We start from the raw sequence: 14,622 nt of genomic DNA, 5'->3' as shown, positions 1-14,622 counted from the left end.
ACATCAGGTCTAAGGTCAAGGATGAAGATGGTTTTACCTCCACGGAGCACTCACATCATAGCGAAAGCACATCACAGTAAGTGGTTTCTGGGGTAAACATCTTCTTATTGACTTAATGTATCTATCGCTTTGGGAATGTTACTTAAAGTGCATTGCCTGAGTTGCTCCAGGGGTTTACATGAAGCTATTTTAGTCACCAAGTCTTTTATCTTTCACCTTCTTAGTGTTTCATTTTTGGTTTAACTCCTCAAGTTTTATGAAATAGGATAGATAGTCTATTAACCACTTTTAGAGAAAGCTTACTTTTGAAAGAAGATCATTTAATCCATATTCTATTTAGATCCATAATCTATAGAAATAGAAAAGGCACTGTACTTTTTTCTTCTGTTTATTCTAAATGGATCAACCATAGCAAGCCACTGTGGTGGGCCCTTTAATCCAATAGACTGTTTGTACTATTTTGGTGATTTTATTTTTAGAAACTATCATTTCTTGAGAGGCTGATATTATAAACTACGTAATCATATTTAAAATCCATACAGAAATCTTGAGTTTTGTTTTTATCTTTTCTTTTCTTCAAATGTGTTGGTTTACTTCTGAAGTATAAGCCTTTGGCTGAGCTTCGTATGCTCCCCAATCTTCATTTTCTCATCAGTAAAATGAGGAGGCTGGACTGGTATTTGAGATTCTGACCGACTTACACACACCAAGAATCTTTGATTGTTTAATCCCAGATTATGTCTCTAACAGATTATAATTATTTTTTAATATTCCAGTGTCTGATCTCATTCCCCAGATGAATTCTTTTGGAAAAAAAGAATGAGGAAGCATCAATTCTGAGTTTTTTAAAGGGGTGTCCCATTTGATAAATTAACTTGGATTTCTTCTCAGGTCTCATGGAACTACTTTCTTCAGAGGAATATGCTGAACTTGGCCACAGTCTCTGATTCCAGCTCAGAATCCAGACCCTCTTTACTCTGTGATCTGATTAGAAACGTACTAACTGGTGTTCTAGAGATATTATTCCTTCCCCTCCCTCTCTACAGTCTCCCATTACTTTTTCTCACTGATTTGCTTTCTTTGGTAATTCAGAGTTATGGATCATTTTGGCTATTTGCAAAGTGTGTCCATATGTATATCAAATACATGAGGGTTTTACTTGGTGAATTGTTAAATGCAATGTGGAGAATTGCATCAACCTCTTTAATTTTCTAATTCGTAATTCATAATTAGTCTACTAAATATTTGGAGGGCGGTCTTAAAAAATCATGGTACAGATATAACAAAAAAAGTTAAGAGGTGAACCTCCTCCATTTGGCCAGTAGATGGAAGTATTTCATAGGTAATTAACAAGCAGTAGGGTTTTGTTTGGTTTTGGTTCTGGATTTTGTTTTGTTTTTAAGAAGATGGAGGACTCATCAGGAAAAGAAGTAGACAGGAGAAATGAAAAACGGAAACCAAGCAATGAAGACCGGGACATCCAATTCTATAAAATCCAGGGCTTCCGAACTCAGTCTCACTAAAAACCCATTTTCTGTTCAGGTCCTGTTTATTCTCCGTGATTGCCCCTTTTGAAAAAATAGATGGATAAATTAAACTCTTGATAACTGGATTTTTTTGGTGGTTGTTGTTTCTCTATGGATCCTTGAGTGTCCTAAAAATCTTGTGATGAGAAATGAATAATGCAATCAATCTCTTCAGCAATCAGGCCAGCTGAACATCAAGTTGGTGATTTCATTGGCAAAAAAGTGGTGTGTTGCTGCTCCAACCAGCCATTCTGGCCATGGTTCCAATGCAGTAGTCATCATGCCATCCTTTGCCCATCCTCTCTACTGCTCCTGTTTGGAATTATTTCTGATCTACAGTCGAATCACCAAGCATTGGCCCAGCAGCTGGTTGCGTTATTCCTCTGGGTGCTGTGTGAATATATGTTTCCCAAATCCCAATTTCAATGAACTGTGTGTATTTGGGTCTCTGGGTGTCATATCCAACTAGAAGATTCCGTTGAAAAGCTGAGTTGTCACTAACAGCATAAGAAATGAAAGCCATCATCTCAGTAGCAGCTTCTCCTAGATCGGTACCTTCATCCAAATATGCCTCTCCAAAGGCCCCTGTCTCCTTGCAAGTTTTAGGGACGAAAAGACTGGGTCCATCTTTGGTTTGGAAATAATCCCGCAGGTTCTATTTATCTCAAGAGAAAAACTATGACTCTATAGATAGAAAATAACTTTCTAAAAATCATATTTATTTTAATCTACATATTTTAAAGAAAATCCAAACAAATGACATAGAGTATAAGCATGAGGCAAATAAAATGCTCTGAAATGGCTTAACATCTTCTAAGATAGAGCCTTGCTTCCTCACCCAGCTCTAATTGTTTTTCCCATCAAAGGGCAATGTTGCCCTTTTTATAAAATTTCTGACATTCTTCATCAGTGTTGTGATTATAATTGCATTTCTCTAAAAACTGCCTCTATAAGCAATGCCCTTAATAGAGAGTTTGAATGTAATTGTTGCATTAATAACTTCATTTTCTTTTTTTTTTTCCAGGATATCCTTGAAGTAAGAACCTTTTGGAATATAATATGCAAAAACTATGTAGATTAGCATTGAGGTAGAAGAATTATTGAGCATTATGTCTATTTATCCCTGAGCCCTACATCTTTTAAAACACAAGGAAACCCAGACCAAGGCAGAGGAATATACTTTTAAGTTTGTGAATGCAGAACTACCTCAACCCATCCAAATCCATACCATTTGAGAGAGAAAAAAAGGTCATCCTATGATGGTGCGTAGTCATGAAAGATTAATGGTGAGCTTATTTAGAAAAATATTTGGAACTCCTGAGCATTTTAAAATATATTCTCACCTCGCTTCTAACAAGCCTTAAACTGATGGTAGGAAGAAAAACATACCACTGAAAAGGATAAAAATCCTTTCTAGCCAGGAGAGATAATGAAAGGAGACAGTATAACATTTTGGTGGTGAAATTTTATTTGTTCATTGAGAAGACCAAACTCCATGGGATGGCCATCACTGAGCTAGTAACCCCCTTCCTTTCCTCATTTGCACTGTTTGTAATCAGTAAAGACAAGGGTCAGGTTACCCCTAGTAAGTGTCATTGCAGTTACTCACCATAGCAAAGATTGCTCTTTGAAAACCTTGCCACAAGAGAGCAACATTGACTAACTTTTGCCCTGAAAACTTTTTTTTTAAGGGAAAGAGATATTTTTGCCCTGAGTACATTCCAAAGTACATCCCAAATAAAACCTTCAAAAAAAAAACAAAACATATGTTTGCAGGTCCTGCTCAGAATAGAGGGAAAAGATGGAATCCTGAGTAACTGATATACATTGGCTCTCCTTTTGTCTACCAATGCCTTGGCTCACCTCAGTGAAGTTAAAAGGACAGATGTTTGGGGCTGTGCACATGAATCTCATTAGTTTGGGAGAAGTTAGTCAGGGAACCTTTCCTCTCTGGATTTTCACATGTCAGAGAACTGTGACATGTTTGCAAAGTTAATCCTTGACCTGATCATTAGTAAACTTAATGAAAGAACCAAAAAGATTAACCATTTTAGTGCATCTCCACTCAAAATGTCTTCTTCAGCATGAGGCCTTGTTGCTGCAAAGACCCCTTAAAGCAGCGGTTCTCAACCTGTGGGTCGCGACCATCAGAAAACACATATAGCATATCAGATATTTACATTACGATTCATAACAGTAGCAAAATTACAGTTATGAAGTAGCAACAAAAATAATTTTATATTTGGGGGTCACCACAACATGAGGAACTGTATTAAAGGGTCGCGGCATTAGGAAGTTTGAGAACCACTGCCTTAAAGAGTAATCTCAATCACAGACAATCAAGATCCACCCCATAAGTCAATAAATAGGCAAGAGAATCTTTAAAATGTCCCCATTCAATGTGACAATGAAAAACAAAGCACAAAAGAAAGAAAGCTAGGAGAAATTTAATAGTTTCCTCCAGAAAGACAGTGATGCTGTAAGGAAGATGGTTTAGGACTCTCTTCCATGGCTTGGTGCATCCTCCCAACAGGAAATAAGCTTCTGGGACCCCTTTTGATTTCTAGACTCTTATTTCTAAACCTGTTCCACACATTTGTCATTCTCCCTCATCCTACCTGTTCTATTTGCTTCTCACTTCTGGAGTGAGGCAACAGTTGGTAGCAGAGATGTTTAGAGTCTAGTACCCCTACCTGGCCAACACCCATATAATCAGATCATTAACCTTTCTATTGGGTGTGGGGTTGGGGATCAAACAGCTCTACTTCCCTGTTTGCTGAGGGTTCCTAGTTTAACTAACATGCATTCCTATCAAATGGGCACTTTGTCACTTGCACTCTAATAGAAATCACCTCTGCTAGAATAATTGACAGTACACAATAGCTGGATTTCTCAGCTTTGACACAGCCTGGCTGAATCAAGTAGATGGAATGAAATCAACCCAATATACCACTCACATTGTTTACAAACTCATTGCTTACAGGGGAGTCATGGCCTCTGTAGATGGTAGCTCCTCCCCTGGAGAGTCAAGTGGTCCTTTGTTACCAGGAGAATGTGTCCTGGGCCTTCAAGTGATAGCTTTGAGTGTTGGCCTTACTACTTACAAGATCTGAAAACAACAAAAACTCCTGAGAGATAAATCCCCTATGCTATTTGCCTCATAGATTGCATGAAGGTCCAGTTAGGTACTATGAGGAAAACATTCTGTAAATTTAAAGTATTAAGCCCTCAGTGGGATAGTACTTTGGACACTCAATAATAATGGCTGTCATTTATTGAGTATAGAGTTCCATATTAAACACTTTATGCAAATTGTCTCACTAAATCATCACAAATGTGCATGAGAGATATACATTTCCCTACTTTAGAGATTAAAAGTTTGAGGTCTAGAGAAATTCAGCAATTCGTCAAAGGTCTCTTAGTTAACTAGGGTGATTTTAATTCAAAGCCCAGTCTGTAGTATAGTCAACTCCAGAATCAGTGTTCTCACTGATGGGGTTCAGGACATGTTACCCCAAAGTGTGGCATGTTGGCATATTAAATATTTTAAGCAATTTTTTAAAATGGTGAAATAAAAATGTCACTTTGACCTTCCTCCTTCCCCTCCTTGTTTTCCCCTGAAATAGGTAATAAAACTCCCAGGTGAAAGGCACCCATCCTATGCTGGGTGGAAGGAAGCATTGTTATCACCTGAGACAGGGAATTTAGGGCCAAGAAGGTTGTATATGTATTTTTTAAAAGTGCTAAACTAACTTTTGTTTTTCTAGTTATTCCTTTACCATTAACTACCCCTACTCTGAACCCCCTTGTCTTGTCAAGTCTTCACAAATGTACTTTTTTTTTCTCTTAAAGGTATAAAAGCTTCCTTCTGTAGTCACTTCTTCAGGTCTTCGTTCTTTTGTGAAGGCTTCCATGTACATGTAAAAATTCAGTAAAATTTATATACCTTTTTTTTGTGTTCATCTGTCCTTGTCAGTTTAATTTTCAGACCCAGCCAGGTACACTAAGAGTTTTGAGGAAAACGTTTTCCTTCTCTACATGACCATTAACCAGCATTGCTTTAGGGACTGATCTGCTTCTTGGGCAATAAAATCTTCAGCATCTGAGGCTGTCTTCCCTGCAGAGAGGTCAAGCCTCCCTCCTCCTTTCAGGCCACAGGGTTCATTACCAAGGGGCACTAGATGCTAATGAAGGGTCTTTAATGGCCTTATATTACTATCAGGATTGCCTCCACCGCTCTGATTTGGAAATCACATATCTAAGGGGAGCTCTTCAGTCTAAGGAGGAAAGAAAGGATGGGTGAAGGAGAAAAGAAAAGGCAGAGCACACTGAAGGGATGAGGCCAATCACCACACCTAATTAGTACTATTTTGCAGCCTGCACAGAGGAGAGCTCTCCTGAAAAGTCAGACTAGGAAGTTGTGGTGCTTTGAAGGCACTGTGGTCTCCTGGGAGACAGGAGAGAAAGGACTCTGGGCGGTGGGCCCAGGCCATCTGGAATTACTACAAATTGAAGTCTCAATTTTGGAGATTGTTCAGAACAAGAAAATAGCCCCAAAGCTCCCAAGTGCATTGGGGAAGGGGGATAACCTATTGATACTTGGTGCCTGTAGATGGAACTTGATTAATCCATCCAGGTGCAAGTTCTCTGGTTAGCATAGGGCTGGCAGTAGGGATTAACTTCTTGTACGTTGATCTTAATTTGATAAATAATTGAGAAAAAATCAGTCAGCTGAGATCTGTAAGGTCTTTTTAGACTCCTCCACAGCATCTTGCAGAATGTCTTCACATTTTAATTGATGAATTTAGTGGAGGAGATGGTTGTGCAGAGAAGGCAAACACACAAAAAGCAGTGAAAAACTATAAGGAGGAATTTAGTACTTAATTATAACCTAATGGGGGTGTCCCTAAGGAGGGAGATGTGGTCATAATATTTTTAAAGAGGAGATAGTAATAAAGACTAGGTAGAATTTAGAGGATGAGAACTCAAAAAAATCATTACAGGTGAGAATATGTCATGGAATGAAAGAATGGATATATATGCAAAGAAGAGAGAAAGCAGAAATATTATCTTTGGGGTCCAGCTATTTTACAACATCTCCTTTATAACAGTTGGATGGATGGTAGACGTGATGATTCCCATTTTACTCAAAGATGTGAGTTAATTTGTCTAAGATCAAAGACCTAATCAGTGGTAGAAGCTCCAACCCTTTGATCCCAAAGTATGTGTTCTTTCCTTTAAACCATGTCTCTCTTCTTAATTTCAGAGGTTGGTTCTATAAAGGAGAGATGAGATTTACAGATAAATGTCAATAAAACATAAAGATAGGTAGAGAGAGAGAGAAGAAGAAGAAAAAGAAGAAGAAAAAATTAAAACCAGAAGAAAAACAGTTGCTATTTAAATGATCTGGCAAAGGAAAAAATGTTCTAAGCATAATGAGAAAGAAAAAAATAACAAAAGGAAATGTATTTCTTTGATGATATGTAAATTAATTTTCATAGTTCATAAACATCATAAAATTAAAACCAACCAATATATTAGTATAATTAATTTTCCCCAATTTGATACCTGTTATTAATAATTTATAACATTTACAAGAAATATAGTACTGGAAAAAATAAAAGGAACATTAATATTCAGTGATTAAGTATTTGAAAACAATCTGAAAATTCCAATAGAAGGAAGTTTTCCTTTCATAAGGGTAGTCAGACATGTTGCCTCAGATACTGCTGTTGAAAATGTAAATGTCACAAAAGCATCAAAATATTCATTTCCTCTGATTCAATTAATTTATGGTATCTTTTCTTAGGAAGCAATCAGAACTTTAAAAAAAAAACACTTTAAAAAGATAACTTATTTTTTTTAATGAAAAAATAATGGAAAGTACCTAAGGATTAAATGGAAAAGAAAAAAGAATAAAGACATCCATGGTAGAGTATTATCCTGCCACTCACAGTATGGAAAATTAATATAAAATAACATTTTAAGAGATCATAATACTAAGTGTATACTATTATTCTAATAATATTTCATAATATGCTGGGGACAATATGCCTGAATGAAATATAGTACAGGAATATCTGTTATCTTTTAGTGGTGAGATTATAGGAATTTTTTATTACATATTTTTTCTGGCCTCTGTGGGTCATGGGATTTATATCCTCTGTATTTGATTATTACCCTAATAGCACTGGGAAGCCTTTGAAGTGTTTTGAGCCAAGACTTGACAATATATTTGTTTCAAAATCTCTGTAATGGGGAGAAGAGATTGGTTGGGGAACCCTAATAGAAAATGATTGTCAAAGTCCAAGTGGGAATATGGCAGTGTGGTATTGGATAATGCTGGTAGGAACAGAGAAGAGTATGTGAATATGAAAGATCTTTAGGAGGTAAAATTGAGAGGATGTGGTCATGATTGTCCATGGGAACAGTGATAAAGCACACTAGTATTTATCATGTAAATCTCATGAAATTTATTTACTAGACTCAAAAAATCAACAGCTGGTATTATTATAATAGTAGAGGCCCGGTGCACAAAATTCATGCATGGGGGAGAGGGGTGATCCTTCAGCCCTGCTTGCACCCTCTCATAATCCGGGATGCTTGCTTGCCTGCCAGCCTTCCTGATTGCCCCTAACCCAGGGGTGGGCAAACTTTTTGACTCAAGGGCCACAATGGGTTCTTAAACTGGACCAGATGGCCAGAACAAAAGCATGGATGGAGTATTTGTGTGAACTAATATAAATTCAAAGTAAACATCATTACATAAAAGGGTACGGTCTTTTTTTTTTTTTTTAGTTTTATTCATTTCAAATGGGCCTGATCCGGCCCAAGGGCCATAGTTTGCCCACGGCTGCCCTAACCATTCTGCCTACCTGATTGCCCCAACTGCTCACCTGCCTGCCTGATTGCCCCTAACTGCCTCTGCCTCGGCCCCACCACCACAGCTTCATCGGGAAGGACATCTGGAATGATGTCCGGAAGGTTGTTTGGCTATCCGGTCTAATTAGCATATTACATTTTCATTATTATAGATTGAAAAAATCTTTAAAATCTCCCCTTAACCAAAGTAAATTTATACCAGAAAAATATTCAAGAGTAAGACAAGTCAAAATAAATGACTTGTTCAAAGTCCTGAACACATATATAACAGGGAACAGTTTTCATCTCTATGTCACCATTTAGAACTCTGGCTTTCCGGCTCATTGGACCATATGTTAAATCCTTTCCTAGTCCTCAGCAAGACAAAGTTAAACTATGTTTTGACATACCTGTCTAATAGTGCTGTGAACTGGTATTTGCTGAGGAAAAAAGGAAGAACATGACTATTTCAGTGTTCATCTTTATTTTCTGCAAGGAGAGTATATAGTGGAATTTGCAAATGGTATATATAGTGGAATTTACAAATGATATATATAGTGGAATTTGATTCCTGCACTATACATTTACAATGCAATTTTCCTCTTTTCCATAGCATTCACTTTGGGATAATGTAGGAAATCAAAGATTTAATTGCATAAAACAGGGGTATCCTAAGAACATGCATTTCAGTCTGTCCTCTCTTTGTTGCACTAACAAGCTAAGCCTGACATGGTTGCAGAGCTTTTGTCAGACAAACAGGAAGTACTGAGCAACTATTTAAAATTGTGCTGTGGATGGGGTTAGGAACAGCGAAGTATCTACCTAAGCTAATTGGAATGGAGATAAGATAGGCATAGGATAATTTTTAAAAATAGACTGTAGATAATGTGTCTTACTGAGAATAAAAAAAAGCCGTAAGAAAAAGCAATAGAGTAGATTCTTGGCATTTATGGATAACACTTAAAATCTCAATTATTTGGGACCATGTAATAGTAATTTTGCAGGGCTTATAAATCTGAACTTAATGTTCCAGAATGGGCTATGATGGTCTCCTAGTGAGCAAAGTTAGTTGGCTCCCCAATATCTAAATCCTGGCTCTGCTCTCTACTTATCTATTCACTATCACTCATGATTAAATTAAAGACAAAAAAACACATTTCTATCTTTTGAAAAATTATCTTGAAAAAAACAACTAAGTTTGGAAAGAAAGTTAAATGGCTATGTCAGAAAATAATATTAAGGACTCAAATGGTGAGTTCAACTCAGAACTATGAGGTACTCTACAGAGAAACAAGAGTAAGCAATCTATGAAACTATTTCAGCAATTGCCTGCACCAGAATTTATTTTAATAGCTACATAAAAAACTTTAGTACTCAATTTATAGAATCATTAATTGTCTAAGGGGGTCACTTAAAATTTTAAGTTATACTTTATAGCATTTTATGGAGGAAGTGACATGTAATGGTATTTTCAAATTTGAGTATTTGAGAAGGCCTAGGGACATTTCCCTCAGGAATGCATATTTCTTAAAGTCTTAACAACATGGTACAGAAAAAAACAAAATAATTTAGAGGAGATGCAGAGTTGTTAAAAAAAAAAAAAAAAGAATTCGCCTTACCCAGTCAGGTATGGATCTGGAGATAAGATAGCTAGCTAGACTCCTAACTGGTTGAATAAGGGTAAAGCTAATGAAAAAAGAGTGATGTGGTGATGTAGGTGGGAAGCTGGGAACCCCTAAAAGTGCATGATGTGAGTAAGCAAATTCTAGGAACTATGAATGAGGAGTCGAGGGACTAGAATTCTGGCCCTGGTCTGCTCCTCATTAATTCTGTGACTTTGGGGAAATCATTTATCCTCTCCCATCCGTCATTTCTTTTTGAACCTTAATTTCTTCCTTCATAAAATGATTGCAGGGGCCTGGGTGATGCCTGAGCTATGGTTCAGCAATCTGTGGCTTGTAAATAGTCATACTATACAGTTTCCCATCTTTTTATTCTCCTTCTATTGTGCATTAGATATTGAATATTTTTCACGTCACTAAAATTAAACATTGTTTCAATGACTATGCAATACTTATTATGTTACCTTAATTATTTAGCCATTTCCTAGGTATTTAGGATTTCAATATTTTTATTACAAAAATGTTGTCTTTAATATAAAAATAAGTATCTTTGTAAATATTTGTCCTCATCTCTACTGACTTCCTTGGATTGAGTCCTACAAGTGAAATCACTATGTCAAAAAACATGAGCATTTTTAAGTGTTTGTCAGATCTCTCCTTGGAAAGCTCATAACGTTTTTATTCCCACAGAAGCTCCTGGGTCTCTTCTCTTCCACTCATATGGTCATGTTTAGCTTTTTTAAAATATTAGTTCAGTTGATAATTTAATATATTTTATCATTTTAAATTTTATTTCCCTTACATTTTCAAATAAAATGTTTGTACATGTGCATTTGTAAGTCACAGTTCTTTGTTTAGGGCAGAAACAACAGACCAACACATTTAATTAAATTTTAAATGCACATGGAAATTTTCATAAGAGAATGAAGACCCAAAGAAGCAACCTGAGCAGGAAGCTTTTATACTTTTTAGACAAAAACACAACAACACACAATATATTTGTGGAGGAATGACAAGACAAGGGGTTTGTGCTGAGGGTGGTAAATGGTGACCAAGTAACTAGGAAGATAGAGTTAGTTTAACAAAGGTTTGTTTGCATGTTCCTCTTGTGCCATCTCTGGGTTGATAAGAGTCTGTCAGCAGTAAAGAGAGAATTTATATCCTGTCTTTAGGCAGAAAAAGAAGAGCTTTTTCTGCATTTAATACTTCTTAATTATCTTCAGCTCAAAAAATTTTATGTCAAAGAGGCATATTTTGGGGTAACATTTACTGGTTTCCTTCATTCACTAGTTAACTACCTGTTGATGTGCTTTGACATTTTTTTTTTTCCCATTAGAAAAGCCATCCTTTCTTTGTTTCAGTGTTAAGCATATCTTATTAGGGAAAATATTAACATTTTGGAACATTTATTTGTAACCCACAGGTATCCTAGATTCCTACCAGACATTACAAATTTTCTGTAATTCCACAAATAATATTCAGAGCCTTATTGATTAAGCACTTCTGCCCCCCTCCCCACTATATTATTCTTTAGGATTTGGTTAGGGAAGGGGAGGAACTCACATAAAGATCGATTTCTCATATAAATGAGATCATATGGTTCTTGTCTTTCTTTGACTGGCTTATTTCACTTAGCATAATAATTTCCACTCCATCCATGCTGTTGCAAAGGATAAGATTGCCTTCTTTTTTATGGCTGAGTAGTATTCCATTGTAAATATGCACCACTGACAACTGTCAGAGGGAAGCAGGAGAGGAGACTGGATGAAAGAAGGTGAAGAGATTAGTTAAAACACACATATACATAACACATAAACACCAACAACACTGTGGTGATAGCCAGACATAACGGAGGGTGGGAGCTAGGTGGAGGTGGACAAAGGGAGTGTTGTTTTTTTGCTTCGGGTGATGGTGCATGATGAAGTGTGCAGATTATATTTTATTGAGTTGCACACTGGAAACCTGTATAGTTTTGTGAACCAAAGTTACCCCAATAGAGTAAATTTAAAAATATATATTTTTAAAGATTAGATATCCTTACCTTTCCATGATGGCTGCTCCTTATGTCTCAGGATGGTGGCAGGTAGGTTCCTCTCTGTTTGTTTTTTTTTTAACCAGCTCTTTGAAAGGGTTTTTCTACACCTGAATAGTCGAGTTCCTCCACTCAGACAGCACAGGTGATCCAAGGGAAGAGGTGGTGCTGTGGCAGGCAATAGCCAGGCCAGCTTTTCACCTTTCTTAGAACCGGTCTTCCCACTGATCTCAACGTTCTGGTACATTTTTCCAGACACAGTCCTTAATATTATCCTTTCTGTCCAGTCCATTGGTCAGATCTGAGGACACATTTGAAGGAGTTCAAGGTTCATGTTCTCTCTTTCAGACCAGCTCATAGCACCTTCCAAGTAAAAATGGTTTGAGCATCCCTACCCTCTCCTGAGCATTCCATGGCAGTTGGACAGCTTGTTAGCAGGTAGGGGCTGGTCCTTACAGAGAAGTGGAGGGCTCCCGGGGCTGGTATGACCTGTGTCATGAGGACTCACAGTATTTGTCTAACTCCTACCCAAATACTGCTACATGATGTTTTCCAATGTATAGAAGTCCATATTTTTATAATCAAATTTAAATTGTGCACCTGAATTCTATATAATTTTATTAACCAATGGCACTCCAATAAATTCAATAGAAAAGAAAAAATTGATATTTTCTCTTATGACTTATTCTACTGTCATTCGCTTTGAAAGTGCCAAATAATCTGCAGTCTCATGTTTATCTGGGAAAGACTTCCTATGAAAAGCTTAAGAGTGGAAAAGTAATAATTTTCCCTATTACAAAGTTTATAAATTCTTAGTATTTAAAATAGATTGGCTTTGGCAAAACAATCAAACATATGCATCTAAGAGTAGATAACCATAAAATAGACCTTAGGTAAGCATGTAATATATAATAGAGAAAACACTGTATGTTAGTGAGGAGGAAGACTATTATTCCATGAATAATATCTGGAAAATTGGATATTATAGGTAAAATATCAAAGCATAACTTCATAGAATTATGAAATACATGTAGAGTTATTTTAACCCAATTTCAGACAGGCAATTTTTCTTAAAATGTCAGGTACTGAGTATACAACTGTGAAATGGACAAGGACTCTGACTTATTCAGGCAAGAGGAACATACACTAAACGAATGAAAAATAAATTAATAAAAAGTTTTATAATATGCATGCTATAAAGGAAATTAACATGATGATGAGTTAGAAAAGAAATTGGGAGGACGTAGAATGCCTACTGATGGGTGATCATAGAAAGCTCCTCTAAAAAGCTCCTCTAATTGATGTAACTCTGTTTACATCAATTCATCTGAGCAGAGGCTGCATGAATTGCCACCTCAGTAAATGATTGAGAAAGAGTAATATCTTGATGGCCTATTAGAGGAGCTTGGATATTTCAGGAAGAAGTGGTGTGTAAGGGGCAATAGGAACAAGGAGAACACTCATACTACCTCATGGCCCTGCACTGTTGGGAAATAACATAAGGAAATAAGGGCCTTCAACTGAGAAAACTTGGGAGAAATGGAGAGAGCCTTAGAGAGAGCCAGCTTTCAGCAAAGACAATGTCATGAGTTAGAGGAGGATATTCTCTTTCCAAGGTACACAGTGGAGGCTTTGCAAATGCAGAAAGCTGTGGGGAATGTACTGGACTATGAAGCATCCCAAATAGGAAGAGGGTGAAAGTGTAGGTAACAGTAGAGAGATAAGAAGGGAAGCAGGGCATTGTGGAATCACCTCTGATGATCTCCTAGAGCAGTGGTCGGCAAACTCATTAGTCAACAGAGCCAAATATCAACAGTACAATGATTGAAATTTCTTTTGAGAGCCAAATTTTTTAAACTTAAACTATATAGGTAGGTACATTGTTATTAACTTCATTAGGGTACTCCTAAGCTGGCCTTTGCTAAAAACGTCCTCAATCTGAGGGATCAACCTCAGCGAACGTACCTCCACTTCTTCTAACGCCACTTCTTCAAAATAGACTCACCAGGCCGAAAACCAACTTCTGCGCATGGGCCACGAAGTTTCAATCGCACTGTACGTGTGCGCCCGCACATGGTATTTTGTGGAAGAGCCACACTCAAGGGGCCAAAGAGCCGCATGTGGCTTGTGAGCCGCGGTTTGCCAACCATTGTCCTAGAGGAAGGGGAGCAATTAGTTCCAGCTCTGGTCCCAAGAAATTAACTAAATGATCTTGAGTTATTGTTCTTTGAAATTCCAGATGAATCATAATCTCGACTGGAGACAGGACTGAGGGAGGGGGCATAGGTGGGAAGTTTTTCAATTGTGAGTGAGACACAAGCAGTTGGTCTTTGGGTTTGTACTTTATATCATTTTTTTATTATAATGGGCAGTGAGTAATATAGGAATTATTTCATATGACAGTTATAGACACTGATACCACAAGTCTTAAGTAAAAGTGTCTCAATGAAGAAAAGATGTAAGCTGTCATTTCTACTGAAGAGTTGTATAGAAGATATTTGTAAGCCAGTCTATGAGCTGTAATTATTTGTAAAAGGATATTAAGTCCCAAGAAATTTCATCTAATACTTGTCAAGAGTGC

The sequence above is a fragment of the Myotis yumanensis genome, unplaced genomic scaffold, assembly GCF_028538775.1.
Source record: "Myotis yumanensis isolate MYYU_CA2020_CCGP unplaced genomic scaffold, mMyoYum1.0.hap1 SCAF_3, whole genome shotgun sequence".
In the NCBI taxonomy this organism is placed as follows: Eukaryota; Metazoa; Chordata; class Mammalia; order Chiroptera; family Vespertilionidae; genus Myotis; species Myotis yumanensis.
Note: the sequence above shows the minus strand (reverse complement) of the source record.